The sequence below is a fragment of the Pinus tabuliformis genome, chromosome 7 (assembly GCF_031772625.1).
Source record: "Pinus tabuliformis cultivar Carrire ecotype Pingquan chromosome 7, CPIR1, whole genome shotgun sequence".
NCBI classification, from domain to species: Eukaryota; Viridiplantae; Streptophyta; class Pinopsida; order Pinales; family Pinaceae; genus Pinus; species Pinus tabuliformis.
The window spans coordinates 195,056,655-195,074,107 of NC_142293.1; the positions used below are offsets into that span (position 1 = coordinate 195,056,655).

The window sequence follows — 17,453 nt, forward strand, 5'->3', positions numbered from 1 at the left end:
TTAAAGAGGTTGAATCAACATACTGATGTGTTGATAGAAGAGGAGAAGTTAGAGCAACATACTGAAGTGTTGCCAAAGGAAGAAGAGGTGTTGAGGCCTTATGTTTTTTATTTTAATAATTTTTTTGTGAGTGTAGATTTAGTTGCAGATGCTAGAGGAAATTTGGCACAGATCAGTAGTCAAGTAAAGATGGTAGAAGAAGATTCTATGGAAGAATTTAATCCATGAAACAGAGATGTTCAATTGTTGGAGATAATGTTGGAAAGTCAGGATTCAATGCAGAAAGAGATAATCATGAAAGAGGGTAAGGATGAAATGGAGGCAATAAGAATGGCAGTAAAAGTAATAGTAAGAATAAGCGAAGAAAAAGTAAGAGTAATAATTCAAATAGAAGAACAATAATTTGAAGAGTTAGTGGACAACAGAAACAACTTGAAACAAGGAGAAAGAGGTAGAAGTAAGTGGCAGAGTATGGACCAGTCCAAGGATGTGCTGGAAACAAAGATTGAAGAAATATAGCAATTGATGATGAAACAGTCCATATGGAGGAGAATAACAACAGGAAGTATGATCAATCATAATTTGAACCTGATTAACAAGGAGAGGAAGATGAAATAGAAGACAACAGACATACAGAATCAACAAAGGTGAAAATATTTTAGGCAACTACAAACTAAAGTTTGGGACCCTGGAGGTTTTCTATCAACATATGAAGACACATGATCAGGAGACCATGAAACTTTTCTACTTTAGGAGTCCGATGCAGGAGCATTCAGCTCAAGAAAAGCATTGTATTTTAGTAGACATAGGGTGGTCTTGTGTTTCCAATGAAGTTGGTTTCCTAAGTGTTGAATTAAAGTAAGTATTAAGGTTTTGAGTGATTTTAATGAGAGAAGGTAGAATAGGGATTTAATTAAGTATTGTGAGGCATATTTGTAAATGTTCTCGAACGTAGGAGAACATAAGATATTTTAGGATAGTTGAGAGTTTCAGAGATTTGAGATTTAATTCTAAATCTTAGATTAGGATTTAGTTCATGATTTTGTGAATTAAAGAGGATCCTTAGAGATAAGGAAGCGATTTTCATATTTTGTTGAGAAGATTATGGACCTAAAAGAGGAATTGGTTACAGAATACTTTTGTATAAATGTAAGCCAAAAATACATAAAAAGATTTAGTCAAGTCAAGTCGAGTCAAGTTATTAGAGGTGTGAGTTAGAGGTTTGACTGTAAACCTATGGGTAGTAGGGAAATAGAGGCCACTAATACATAAGATTAGGCCAGAGAGAGAGAGAAAGACTCTTATGTAAATATCTATTTATTAATACAAACAACTCGATTTTGAGTTCATATGTGTGTATTGAGTACTTGAGATATAGACCGTATATAATCTTGATTTATTATGTGTAACATACGTTGTAGGTGTAGAATAAGAGGTTTAATACAGAGAAGAGTAACAGAGAGAGGTGTTACGAATTTATACACACAGATAGTACAGGAGGAGGCCTTTAATGTTATAGTGAAGGTGAAGGAAATGTTAAGGTGAATGTGGAAGTCGAGATCAGTGAGAAGAAAGTTTGGAGAACTCCTAAACCACAAAAGGATAGAGTGAAGTCAAATACACAGGCAGGAAACTAAAGAGGAGAAAACTGGAAGAAACCTGAACCACAGAAAAACACTGAAGAAATGACATAAAAACGAAGAAAAGAGAAGAAACAAAAGAGAGTGTAGCAATGCATAGCAGCCATTGGATGTTGGAGATCAACGAATGCGATTATCATAAGATGAGCAACCAGGATTAAGTCATGTAGAATGGCATCAAGAAATGAACAGTGAATATTAACTTAAGAGTGAGTGGAAGAGGAATCTGGAGGAGCTATCGCAACCATCGATGGTAGAAGATCTATGGTCATCAGGCGTTAGTCAAAGAGAAAGGCAAGTTTATAAGCAAAAATGGTTTATCGGGTTAAAGAAATGTGGTAAGTGGTAAAGGAGGGGAGTCACACGATTCCACTTAGAAATTGACACGTAGCATGTCGAAGGAGAGAGGAAACCACTTTAGCAGGTGGGCAATCCTCGTACGAGTAGCTCACCCGATATTGTTGTGGAGTGTTGGAACAAATGGCGTTCTGATCTATGGCACAAGATCACTGAGTTGTTCTGTTGATCGAGAAAGATATCGACCATCAGATCACAAGTTAATATCTACGGCAGAGGTTGAAGCTGATAAGGCTTTGGAAGGCGCGAACCTGAAAGTTTAACAAAGTGAGCTTAAGTATATTTGAGTTATGGAGAATGGATGGAGATCACGTGATAGCCGTTGATATGATGGAATGAAATCAATGGTGGAGGATTGATCCGATAAAGGTAAGCCTCGATAAATGTGCAAAGGCAGAGGATTGGTGAAAATGTAAATTTTACGTGTGTTTATGGTGTATATCTATTATATAGGAATTATAATAGAAATAAATCAGATAAAGGTATTTTGGGTTTAAGTCATTTTAACTAAATTCGAAGACCATGGTATGTGTTTGGTTATCATGTGCGGGATTAATGAATTAAAAAGTTAAAGAGCGGGGTATATATTAATCAAAGGTTAATGAAGGTGGAGTTATAAAGTCCCAATGGAAATGTTATTGAAGGTTTAAACTTTGGGTTAGTCAATTAAAATGTTTCCGCATGAGATTAAATGAAGGGGCCTTAAAACTTAATAAAGAACATCAAACCTTAATGGAAGAAGGTTTTCACCATAGATCAGGTGATGAAGGCTTGGGACCAATGACATGCAATTTAATTTGCATAATGTGGGTATTGTTGGCTTAGGCTGGCATTATTATTTGAAATTGTTTGTAACTTTTCTTCAACATGAAAAATTTAGAACATAGGCTCCCACTAACTACTTCCCCCTATGGAAGGCAAAGAAACTATAGACCAAATTTTCTTGAATGTTGGGCATGGAGTCATGCCATAAAACTTGTAATTTGCAACTGCAACATGTAACCTATTTCCAATCTGAAAATTTCACTTCAAACATCCACCTTTGTCATATTTTTGGATAGACGGGAAAACTACGTGTGTTCCAGTATATCATAATATTGTTAATCATACAGTACCATAATATTTTGTCTTAGAAACAATGTTGAAAGTGTAATCTTGTGCTCAATATAATACCAATTCAAATAGTGTACTTTGCAAATCTGAAATAATAGAAGTTTTTTCTAATAGAGAGATGATTCAGATTTGGGGGAAATTCCTTTATAATTTGAAGGCCATTGGTAAATATTTTTGCAGAAGTTTATTCCAAACAACACTATGTATTGACTTTGCTCACTGTAACCTATTGTGATCTGAAATCATTTTTGTTCAACATTAAGCCATACAACAAAGAACCATCTACTGAGAACGAAAATAAACACAATAATTCCTAATCCATTGGGCTATGGAGTAAATAAGTAAAAAATAATATTTTTTCTCCTTTCTAATTCCTATAACTTATTGCACTCAAACAAAGAAAATTTCATACTGCAAATTGAAATACAAACTGAAACAACTATTTATCCACTCCACAACATGCTGAAAATAAACTTATTTAATTGTACACACCTCTACTTAAACTAAGTTGAAAATCCTACACTGTTAGGTGTAGTCAAACTTCCAATGTAATTAGGTGAAAATGGGATTTACTAATAGACAATGTTGCATGTAGCTAAAAACCTGAAAAGTATGTGCAATATGAAACACAAATTCCAAGGCAACTGATACATACAGGTGAACTTGGAAAGTTGCATTCTCTGTAAACTTTCGAATTTTGTGATTACTATCAAAAGGAAGAAAAATTTATTGCTGAAGGAAATCATTATAAGGATCTTAGCAAACACAATAGTGAATGCACCTAACATCTCAAAACACTGGAATTAGTAACCCAATGGAATCACCATACAGACAAAGTGGAGCCACCGTGTGAACGAAAAGCAACCATATTGTCTTTGTTCATTAATAAAGAATAGATCTAATCAATTATCGTTCTTCAGAGATAGATATGTTCATTACTTCGCTCCCCAGAAATGACACTAAATGTTGTAACTATTTCTCGAAGGAATCCCTTGGCTACGAAATTGCGCCAAGAAACCAAGTTGACCAATCTTTAGGCTCAAGATGGCCCTCGAACTAGGGGGGAGCTCCCTCAAGTGTATGAGGATTTTAAATATTGTTCATTGTCACTGAACAACAACCTATGAATCAAAATAGCTAGATATAGGATTTGTATAGGTGGTTTTTTATGAGTAAGAAATCCTCGGTTAACAAATAAAGCCCTCTCTTGCAGTATCCTTATTAAAGGGTCACCGTTCAGCTATGGAAGAAAAATAAACTAGAAATATTTTGGTAGAACAATAGAAAATAAATTAGATAATTAAGGATCCTCCCTAAATACCTAAGAATCTAATATAAAATAGGCATACAAGATAATATCTATAGCCCACATAAATAAATTTAAGAGATGACATAAGGCAACAATTTAATTACAGAGATGTACTAATTTAAACAACATTTTCAATTAACTATTCTCAATAATGATTATAAATTTGTAGTGCATTTTTACGAAATTCAATCCTAACCTTAGCCTTACCCTATAATTCTATATTACCTCAAATGTATGTAGATAAAATATATGTATCACATGAAAAAACATACATCAAAAACAAATTATTTCATAAAGTTGAAGCCAAAAACCCTTAATTTAAAAGTCTACAACAAGATATTTTACAATAATGGTTAGGGTTTTGGCATCAAATCAAACACTTTATCATTCAAAATCAAAGAATATATAAATATTACAACTTCTAAATTCTTTACAAGATTTAGAAGTTTAAAAAACAATATACATCTTTTTTATTTACAAGATTTGAAGGATAAAATACTAACAATATACTAAAAATAAAAAACAATTTCTGAATATCTCCAGAAAATTTGGAGCTGTTTGAAAATTCTCTGCCTCCAAATCTAGATAAGACTCACTGTTGATCTTCCTCCTTCTTTAGATGCTAAAATCATGACCATTGTTGGAGTATAAGAACCAAATACATTATATGTGGAGCCAAATTTTATTTAATAGATTTATTTATTAACTTAAATTGTTATTTTATTAATTTTTTTTTTTAAATATGTGTATTTTATTTTAAAATTATAGTTCTATCTCAAATTATTAAGGTTATTATACTAAATCATTATTATTTATTAAAATATAATCTTTTAAATCCAATATAATTCCCAATCCCTATGTGAAAATATATGGCTACAATTAATTGTTGGTTTTTACTTAAAGTTATGTGTCACTCTGTCATGAATTGCAAACCGGCCCTTTATAGTTTTCAAAACAACTAGGGGGTCCACAATCCAATTTTTTTTGCACAAATTTTAACAAAAATAATATTTTACTCCCCCATAAATTTTGGTGGGCTACAAAAATTGATTGGTAGGACATTTAACTTTGATTTTCATTAATTGATTGAAAATCATTTTTAGGCCTAATTAATTTCTTAACTTTAATTAATATCAATCATTCTAATATATATATATATATATATATATATATATATATATATATATATATATATATATATATATATATATATATTTGTTAATTTAATAATTAATCATGATAGATTAATTAAAATTAACAAATATAAGTAAAGTATATAGTATTAATATAAATAATCTGATAAAATAATCTTATCAATTCATTAGTTAAAACTGTCTCTGCATGAAATAAAAATCCTCTCAAATGAATGGTGCACACAAACAATAAAATGAAGAATACTCTAAGATAAATCAATCTCCAATTACTTGTGAAATAAAACTCTAATCATGTCCTTCCTTGTTGCATAAAATACTGGCTGGAACATACATCAACTAATTGTTGCAAAACCTACAAACTCCTTTATAAAATCTTCCTCACACGGCTTGCACTCTCTTCTTGACTCTCACTCGCTGAACAGATGAAGAGAATCAACCAAATATCATTTGTATTTCTCCAATATAGAGATGAATTGAGGTGCTAAAATCAATAATTGTAAATAAATACTAAGCTCCACAAACTTTGTGCATATGCTTGATTTGATTCAGATTTAGCTCACTGACTTGATTAATCAACTCTCTCCACTACTTTATGATATTCTCAAGTTTAACCAACTTCTAGAACCTCCATTACCTTTTTCAACCATATACCAAAAATTTATGATCAAGAGCATCGCCACAATACAAAAATTAGCTGAAATGCACGAGGAATGGGGAGAAAACGCGTGGAAAAACATAGTTGCACTCACAATACTAGCTAAAATTGATTGGACTCATGAAAAATCCTACTTACCAATGATTGAATCCTCTCAGCCACATGCAAAAACCTAAATGGGAGTGACTAAGGTAGCGGATGAGAGAAACTCATTCAAACTAACCCATAATTTATCCAAACTTCTTGGACAAATTCATCAACTCTTAAACACACCTCCAAGCCTTTGTGACCAGGCTAAAATGGATGAAATAGGAGAAGAACTTTTGCAACAATTCAGTATGAAGACGTTAGCCTGTAAAAATCTTCATCAAGAGAAACACCTCTAGATCCTCAAGCATCAACAACAACATGTACAAACACCTCCATTACCTGTAGAAACATATCTAGCACTTGTAGAAACATCTCCAACACCTACAGTAGTAGAATCAAGTCATCCAACTACCTCCAAAAAATGTAGCAACATCTCCAATGATTCCAACACATGTAGAAGCATATGCAACATTTGTAGAAACAACCCAACCACCTGAAGGAACAACATCTTGAACCAACACAACATCTCCTGAAACCATCTCCACTTAGCCTCCCATTCCTGCACTAGGTCATGTCGTAAGTATGTTGACATCAATGCCAACCAAAAAGACCAATGAGTGAACCATTCATCACACATCATGATGACCACTAATCATCATCAGGTAGACATAAGGCATGTGATGAACAACACCAAGACCCTATTGACATCAATACCAACACTACAATGCTAATAAAGATCATTTTCCTAAGATAAAATCTTGAAAAGTCATATAAATGACCTAAGGCAACACTTTAATTATTTGAAGAATAAGAGGATGGGCTTAAGTAAGACATTATCGAATTAAGAATGCAAGTAGAAGAACTATGAAAGGTTGAAAAAGAAATGAGGAAGAAGTATATGGAAAAGTAAAAACAGTGTCAAAGACTGGACATTGAGGTAAACATTTTAAAAGGTAAAATAGAAGAAAAGGATGAACATCTGAGATTTAAAGACAGTACTAGGATTTTGGATAACAATATTAGTAACCAAAGATCTCCCTCCATCAAATAAGACAAGGATAATGTAGTTCACGGGCTTTTTTAAACAATTTTTAGGTTACCAAAGAAAACTCTGATAATCCACGCAAAGAATTAATAATTCAACCAAACCAGCAAATAAGTGAATTTTCAAAGGAGATCATTCACTCCCAATAATAAAAATAATAGTTGATTATTTCCCTTGGTTAGTAACAATGAATTCTTTATTTGTCATAACTATGGAGACATTGTAGCCAACTAAATAAACAGATTATTTTGACCTCAATAAAATAGCCACTTCACAAGGAGATCATCATCTCACACGTACTCAAGTTTATTTTATGGTTTCCGTTTTACATGCAATATATTTGGTCACAAAGCTATTGATTGCAATAGGAGGAATATGAAACATAAATAGTATGATTCCTATGCTCCCTTTTCTGGTCATGTAAGATGTTATACTTGTAACAAGTTTGGTCATGTAGTTAAAGAATGCAGGAACAAGGAAATGTATACACACATACAACATGTTAATTTCCTCCAAGGAAAGCAACTAGACAAGAATATTTTTACCAAAATACCTAAGAAAGATGGACCCACCAACACTTCTTATATTAAGAAAAATGAAGAAGAACAAGTGTGGTCTTTTTGTGCGCTCCTTTGAAGAAGAATATGAATAGTACATATACAATGAATTCTCTCATCACATGTATGGATATGAGAACAAGTTTTTGTCTATCAAGAAAAACAATGATGATAAAGTTATTCTTGGAAATAGTGCACTAACAAAATTTCTAGGAAACGTTAGAGCCAAGCTTGATAAGCATACATAAGAAGTTGATGCAATATTAGTTCAAGGGATAAAGAAAAAAGTTCTAAGTGTAAGCCAAATAGATGATAAAGGACATATAATTATGTTTACATCAACTAAATACAAAGTTAGAGAAGAAGATACTAGAAAGGTTATACCAAAAGGATTCAGAAATGTAGAAAAATTATATTTTCTGAATAAAAATCTACCCATACATAAGAGGCCTAGCTCCTCTTCTTCAGATTAAGAGTAAAATAATATAGGCCCTACTATTGTCTATTGTACTTAAAGCATACTTCTAGCATTGATTGCATAAGTAAATATGAGGTACATAGCCTCATGGAGAACAAATAATAACTATCAGGTCCACAAGATCAATGGTGTATGATATGAGGGGGATCTATGCATGTGTATCTAATTTTGTTATGTTTTCTTTTGATGTTTTTTATATTACTAATGTTGTGTCTTATGAAGAGAATGTGTCAAGTACATACATGACATGTTTAGGGGAATTTTTGGCTATGAAAAATTTGTATTTTACATTTTCTATGTTGTTCTTATGAGTGATAGTCGTGTATGCATGCGACTTTTGACATAAATTGTCGGGTATGATTTTTTGTGATAAATGAGTGGCACAAATTCAGGGATAGCTTCACATATGCATCCATCACTACATTATTCACATTGATTATGACATTGGTTTGCTACAGAGTATTGAGGATGTTCATATGCTACTTAAGAATATATGAAAGAGTATTGGTTCATGATAAGTGATGCACTGTTGAATTTTTTTTTTATTACTAATGATCTATCTCTTTTATCTCATTGATAAGGATTTGATGTGATCCTAATTGATGATGAAAAGTTGGCACAAGTTTAAGTAGAGAATATTCTATGCTTCTAATGGTTAAGTGTTGGCATTATGGTATTCTTGAGTACTCATTATTGCATGATGGTGTCTTTGCTAATTTCATTATTAATATTGTTGTTGTTAGTCTTACTCACTTCCAAAAATATATGTGATGTTATCAATATTTCATGGGATTATTAATGATTCATGTATTGCATGTGGTGAAGTTATGGATGATTTCTATATGTTACTTGAGTTGTATTTGCTGAAGCTGTTAATGGTGTTGCATTCTTGCTGGTGTTAAAACTTGATAGACTTGATCATAATGATATGTATGTTACGCTCACTGAAGATGTTGATTATTTTGTTGATCAATTCTATTCTACTTAATGACTTTTGATGTTGGAGGTGCGCTTGTTTTTAATATATGTTTTTAATGCATGGAATGAATATGTATATTCTTCCCATAGTGTTGTTGTCGAATATATTGATATAGTTTTCCTACTTAATGATTGTGGCTCTTCCTATAAGTGGAGAGAGTGTGCTGCTCTTGATGACATGAGATCAAGGGGATCAAATGCTGACATAACTTTTTTGCACAATCTTATGTTGCTGCTATAGTTTCCTAGTATTTCCTTGGGTATATTTTGCCACATGACGATGCTACATTCTCTTACTTGTTTTATTTATTCTTGATGATGAGGATGCTTCATGTTTCTATTACGTCATTTATGTTGTTGTTGTCTGACGATTATGTTTCATATGCCTATTTGGTTCTAATAAGCATCATGGTTATGATGCAAAAGATACTCCATGGTAGAAATCCTTATTTATCGTTATGAATTCCATGTATTTTATGTAAAGTTCATGCAAGGATCCATGTTGTAATCATTGTGGAATTTAGTCGTGAGCCTTTGGGATCAAGTCATATCATGTATATTTTGGGGCCTTAACGTAAAATTTGGGTCCAATAGCTAACTCCATTATGTCGGGTGATTGATAATAGAGTCATTAGTATAGAAGAGGTCATGTTAGCCTTGTGAATTATTATTAGAAGGTCTAGCATATGCCTATGGAGAGCATGGTCAGTATGCAAATTTCATTATTCATATCAACATATTAGACTTATAGTGATTAGCACTAAAAGGGAAAGTAATTTATTCAAACTCGTTCCACCCTTTCCCTTGATGTTAAAGGAGGTGAGAAGACTTGGTGTTTGCAAGTGGTTTCCAAACAACAAAGAGGTTGCCATCAAGTCCCAAGGGGGAGATTGTCAGAATTATGGCTAGTTTTTTGTCCTTCGTGGCAACCTTCTTATCAAATATTTTATTGATGTCAACTTGATGACTATAGAACTATTGTAGATGACATGATTAATGGTACAAGTATTATGGTCCATGAATTATAGATTATATGGAAAATAAATGGTAGCTCAGTTATAGATGGATGAAAAATTTGAATTTTGAAAATTATATGTGTCCTCTATGAAGAATAGTCATGTACATATGCAGACTATGCAAAAAAAAATATTGTACATAATTCAAACCGTGGAAAACTTGATACCAAGGGCCATTACCATGGTAATTTCCCGTAGTAATTATAGTGACACGTTTATTTGATCCCATCAATGAATACCATCAACATTACCAAAGGATTTTCCTAAAGTATTTACAAAGGAAAAAGCTATATAAGGAGATGGATATGAAGGAGTTAAGTGTGCAAGAAAATGGATTATTCATGTGTGATATTATCTGGAATAGGTGTGCAAGAGGGAGAAAGGAGATGTCTCAGATATGTGAGACCTAAAAGTGTATTGAAGACTAATCAATATACTTTCTTGATTTATTTATGTTTATGGCTAACAATGTTAGATTTATAACTAAGGTGATGTTGATATCTAAATATGTTCACGGTAATATGATGTTTGATTAGATATGGGTTTGGTAGATGTTGTGATTTCCAGTAAGGATTTTATTCAATAGTTTAACATCTGTACACAGGTTTTCCTGAGTTGTTTCGCATGCATACACGTATTTGATTCAATATTGTCTCATATAATATCTATGATAACATATTCATTATGTTGAAATATATAAACGGGTTTACCACATGATAAATTCATATATATGTAGGTCTTCTTAACAATAGTTGCATATATGTTCTGAGTTACATTTTATCAAGGTTTGATTTTCTGCTTGATGATGATAGTTAATGAGGTTTTTTGTATTTGTTGTTGTTTGCCAATGATATATTGATCAAAATAGTTGATATCTAACTATGCTTATTGGTTATTGGTTATTCAAAGGTGACTTGACTTGGTATGGCATCATAATATTGACAGTGTTAATTACTTGTACTAGTTTGATCTAGTGATTGACCTCCTCTAGTGTTCAGTTGATCTAGTTCTCAGAGATTCAGTTATTCGGTATTTTGTGAGTTGAGATCTATATGAAGTTTTTATGTATAGGAAACACGTTGTTGGGCAATTTATTGGGCTTAAATTGCTGCATTAAATTATCAACCAGGGAAACTCGTAAGCTTGTGATGGTGCCAGCAATATATATGCAGGAGTAGGCAACTAACTCTATGTCTAACTAAATTATTTAGGATTCAATACAATATGTAAGGGAAGAGGCTCCTAACTAAGGAGGTCCTGGTTGTCCTTCCCTACAGTATCATAAAGAAATCATTAATTACATAAAACTAAAAACTTGAAATAAAAACAAGAGAATGAACTTAGTTATTGTTTAGATTCAAGTAGAGAGAGAGACTAACTTAGTCTCTTGATTGTCCTCTCATGTACTAATCCAAACTAAACTAGGATTCATTCATAAGCATAAGAAATGAAATAACTTTGAACATAAACACAAAAGAATGAATTTCAATTACCATATAAATCATTGGAGAGAGAGCCTAACTTAGACTCTTGGTATCTCCTCATATGATACTTGAAACATAAAAGCAAAAGAATGAAATTTAATTATCATGCAAATCAAATAGAGAGAGAGAGCCTAACTTAGACCCTTAGTTGTCCTCTCACATGCTGATAAGATTTTAATTCAAAACTCATTCACCAATCAAATCCTTAAACATCTAAACAATGAAATGGAACAAGATCTAATATGAAATAACATGTTTCTCTCATCCTTTTAGAGTGAGCTCAATTCTCCTAAGAACAAGACAAATTATTCCATATACTACATTAAGAAAACATATCTAAAAACTACATAAATTCCTATCTACATAATGGAAATATATGAAAAATGAATCCTTATTCTATTCCATCATCAATTGGATACAATGCTCTAAGAGTCCTCCCCTTTGGAATGGAGGAGGTACTCCTATTTATACAAAAACTTATGATAACAACCTCATAAATGTAGACCCACTATTCTCTCCTTTGACCCACATATTTCTCAACCAATGATGACACATAACCCTATCCTCCATGATCTCCTCCATGAGGTCCATGATCTTCTCCATGAAGCTTATCTTATCAAATTCGAATTTGATCATTCAAGGCCACATAAAGATGCCCTGGAAGCTTCCTTTGTGCCTACACATGTCAACAAACTCATTCTAATTGTTAGGTATAAGTATAAGCATTTTATTTTCTAAAGTTTAGCCATAAATTCACTTAAAAATGTTAAGAATTAATAAACTTTGGAAAAGCATAGCTATAATCCAATAATGAGGTAAATGGAATGATGTGGAGGTGGAATGGAGGTAACATGAAGGTAAAATGTGAAAATATTGGTGAATAATGGAGTGAAAATAGGGACTATTTTGAGGCCCAACATCTCCCCCAAACTCAAGATATTGCATGTCCTCATGCAATCAATGGTATTGCATGTCCTCATGCAATCTATTACATTACTTTTTGATCTTTGGCTTAAACTCTGCATGATATCATTTACATAACTTTTGCAAAGCATTATTTCGATGAATTACAACTTGGTTGGTTCTTGTGTTTCAACCATATTTTGTTTGTTGCATTCAATGTATGATCTTTGCATATTGATAATGTGATTTTTGTTGCAGAGTATTTGTGTTGGAATGCATCATGGTTGGTTCTTGTGTAACAACCATGATTGTGTTGGCATCCAATTACTTTTAAATAGTTTTGACAAAGCCATTTGTATGCTCATGTAATAGTAAATATATTTTGGAGGTAAGTGGGGTTTAGAATGTGGATGTTGTATGAATGTGACAAAGTATGTATGTAAAAACAGATGGTTTGGAAAGGAAGTGAAGTGGGGAAAAGAAGGGAAAAGGAAGTGAAGTTTTTCCAAAAATTATTATTCTAACTTTTCAAGGAATTTAATGGTTAAAAGTTAGAAAATATCATACCTTAACTTACCCTTCCAAAATGGATGAGAGCTGTGCACGTGTGGCTGCAAGAACTTTTGTTCATGGTCTTCTTTACTTGGTTGGAAAAATCATGCATGAATCATGCATGTGCAACTGCCACAATTCTGCTCTAAATCTGCTTCTTCAAGCTGTGGATGAAAGATGAATCTTTGTTATTGTATCGGCTGCTAGATCCTCTGCTGCTGGATGAAAAATATGAGGAGTCTACTGAACATGGCTGAAAGTTGTATCTGCTGCTAGATGATGAATCTGATGAGTCTTGTTGAATATGGTTGAAAATATATAAGGCTTGGAAGGTATACAAAATATAGAAGTTACATTTTCCTCCCAGCCTTATTTATTCACTTGTCCTCAAGTGAAATACAATGTATACAATGGATGGAAATATAATGAATGGAAATTGGCTTCATCTGCTACAAAATATGGGTCTTCAAGTCTTCAACGCTCGATGGCACAAATCTTACTATGTGATTAAATGTGTCGATGTCGAACATAGCAAGAAGTTGTTGACTTAGTGGCCGTTAATGAATGCCCCTAGCCAACACAAGAGCTCCCACCATTGATTCCAATGGGAGTCAGGATGCCTAACACATCTTTGTAGGTACGAATAAATTTGTCGTGGTCGAGTCACCTACAAGATCCAACGAACAAGGGATATTAATGTACTCCCATTGTTCATTGGCAAGAGTACTTGCCATTAAGGCATGCAAGCCTCTAGGTGTTTTTTCAATGATACATAGACTCTAGGACTTTGACTCAAGCAGAGTTTTATTGGTGGAAATGAAGGGGAATGGTGAAGATAATGGAAATGGCAATAAGCTTGTAAGAAATGAATGTAAGGAAATGCATGTTGGATGAATAAGAACTCTTGCTGTGAAAAATGGATATGGAAATGGGATGCTTTTATGGATTGACAATTGGTGGAAAATGTTTTGCAAAAAGGGAGTTGCAAAGGAGTGGTTGTAGAGTTGGATTTGTCTTTGGAATATGTCATGACTTAGTCTTTGGAAGACTAATTGTGCACATAATGTAATCTCCTTATGATCACTTGATTATCCTGTAACCTGTAAAAAAACTTGGTACAAAGAAAACATAAGTGTGCTCATGAAGAAATGGCCATTTGCTTCATGTTTCTTACGCAAAAATTTTATACCAAATAAATCAAATTAAGGACAATCAAAGTTTTGAATTTGACTTAATCATGATATTAAAATCATTCCATTCTTAAAATAACCATGGAAATGTTATACTCCCTGTTTGTGTCAGCTGACTTTGTGCATGGCGAAAAGTTTGACATTTGTTGTGTCCTGCGGATTAGTACATTGTAAAAGCATACAACAATATTACATTGTGCATTCTATGCAAGTTAATCAGCAAATCCACCAAATGGTCTTTTAAATTTTGCTTCCAAAAGTTCGATTATTTGTTTTCAAACCTATGTGAATTTTGTGAAAAGTATGTGTTTTTTTTATGTTGATTTTACTTTTAACAATAAATTAAAATTTTTTAATTTATTATTTAAGTTGAATTTTCTTTTAAAATTGTAAAATCAACAAAATTTATTTAGGAAATCCTTAAAATGAAGTTAGTATTTTTTTTTTAAGAAAATCCAATTTTTTAACTAAAAATAAATATAAAATAAAAATGTTTTTTTTAACCATATTAATATAATTATAACATATTAATATATTAATATAATTAATATACTAATACAATCATAATATATATTAACACAAATCAAACATTAACTAAATATATAAATCAATCATTAAGAAATTATAACTAAATATATACAAAAACAAATCAATCAAAATAACAAGAAATTATAATTCTATTAATTAATGCAATTATAAAACATATTAATATATTAATACAATTTTTATAACAATCATTAATTAATAATTAAATAACATAACTAATAAATATGTACAACAAATCTTAATTACAATTATATTAACGTAACAATATAACAAATATTAAAAACAAATTATAATAACAAACATAACATATTATAAAAATACAAAACAAACCAAATCAAAACAAAATAAATAAAAACAAAATAAACCTAAAAATACAAAACAAACCAAAAGAAATGCAAAAGGAAACGGATGGCAGCGCTCTTGAAGATTTTTTTTTTGTTGAGCATTGTATACCTCACTGATGGCAGCGTTCTGGAGCTCCTGGAGAGCTGGTAAAATGATTTTTTTTCTGTTGGAAAATCTCTCAATATCAGCAAGATTTCAGTCGAAAATTGCTCCAAGAAAAACAAGTGCCTGGATTGCGCTATATGAAGGCATGCCAACGACAGTACAATGGACACGCATTCCTTCAGGCATTGAAGCTGAAACTTGACTGTTTGATCATAGAAATGCATGTACAGGTGTAGTTTAGGCTCAGCGAACTTCATATTTTCAAAACTGCACTCAAACCTTTTGTTCATTACTTCCAGCATGCAGTCAAACTTTTTGTTCATTTTGTTGCGCGGAGAACCGGAATCACATCTAACGCCAGCATAGAAATGGAAGAAGCCAAGGCCAGATTGTATGAGATAATAACTTCAGGAGGTAAAAAAATCAAACGCTCCAGTTAATGAAGAATCTCCATGGATGGTTGATGCTGCTGGCTTGCCAAGTAATGCGCGTGAACTTCTTCCAAGGATGGCTGCGCTTACAAAGAAAGTAACAGCACAAGTCAAACAACTAGCAAAAGATGAAGAAGAAGGTCTTGCTGAGACAACTTCGGATGAAGCCCTTCCTCCATATGATCAGGCTAAAGCTCTTGGGAAGACGAATATGGATGTTGATAGAATTGCTGCTGGATTACCATGTGGCAGTGAAGGATTCCTCTTAATGTTTGCGCGCTGGAAAAAGCTGGAGCGAGACTTGTACAATGAAAGAAAGGACCGGTTTGATATCACACAGATTCCAGATGTTTATGATTCGTGCAAGTATGACCTCATACACAATGCACATCTGCATCTTGATGGCTTGGATGAGCTCTTCAAAGTGACTCAGTTGCTTGCAGATGGAGTTATTCCTAATGAATATGGCATTAATCCTAAACATAAACTCAAAATTGGGTCAAAGATTGCACGCCGATTGCTTGGAAAGATATTGATTGATCTTCGAAACACTCGCCAAGAAGCCATTAATGTTGCAGAACTGAAGTATTCTCAAGAATGCTCTGACATATCTTCTAATTTTGGTGATGATGAATGTGATTCTGCGAAGAGATGTAGGAGAATGTCTGATGATTCAAGAAAATCAAGTGAACAGGCATTGGATCCAGAAGATCATGATGGTAAAGAGACACAGTATCGTCTGGATCCAAAGTATGCAAATGTCAAGACTCCTGAACGACATGTCCGAACTCGTCTATACTTTACATCAAAATCTCATATCCATTCTTTAATGAATGTCCTTTGGTATTGTAACTTGGATGATTCACTGCAAGGAGAACGCAGCCTTGTTTGTGATGATGCTCTTCACCGCTTGTATAAAACTAGAGAGCTGGACTATATGGCCTACATTGTATTGCAGATGTTTGAGAAAACATATTTTTTATTTTTTATGTTGATTTTATTTTGTTTTAAACAACAAATTAAAAAAACAAAAATTTTTTAATTTGTTATTTAAATTGAGATTTTTTAAAAAAAAAAAATCAACAATAATTTTTTATTAAAACCTAATAAAGAAATAGTCTAAAATTAAACAATAACTAAATCTATTTTTTTTTTTGTTTTAAATATCTACAAAAAACAACAAAAGAAATGGTTAATTTTTTTTAATAATAATATGTATATATGATACATATATTATTAAAATTTTTATTTTTTTTTTAAATCTAAAAAAAACTAAATTTCATCTAGATTTTTTTATTCACAAAATTCTTTATTGTCATGTTGCACATTAGTTCTCAGCAAGAGTAGTTTTATTCGAACCAAATCAATTGACTTTCTGATCTTCCTGATCGCACGAAGCGCAGGAAGAGAGCATACTCATCGCTTGATTTGTTTTTATTCATGCAGGGGGGGTGTTCTTGAAAAGACGAAATTTAAAACTAGCTAAACACTAAACTATCAGAAAA

General features: G+C 32.3%; 1 pseudogene; it reads left to right on the forward strand.

Moving 5' to 3' along the window:
* The first annotated feature begins 255 nt into the window (after nt 1-255).
* Nucleotides 256-16,990, forward strand: LOC149246525 (inositol hexakisphosphate and diphosphoinositol-pentakisphosphate kinase VIP2 pseudogene; annotated as a pseudogene).
* The last annotated feature ends 463 nt before the right edge of the window (nt 16,991-17,453 follow it).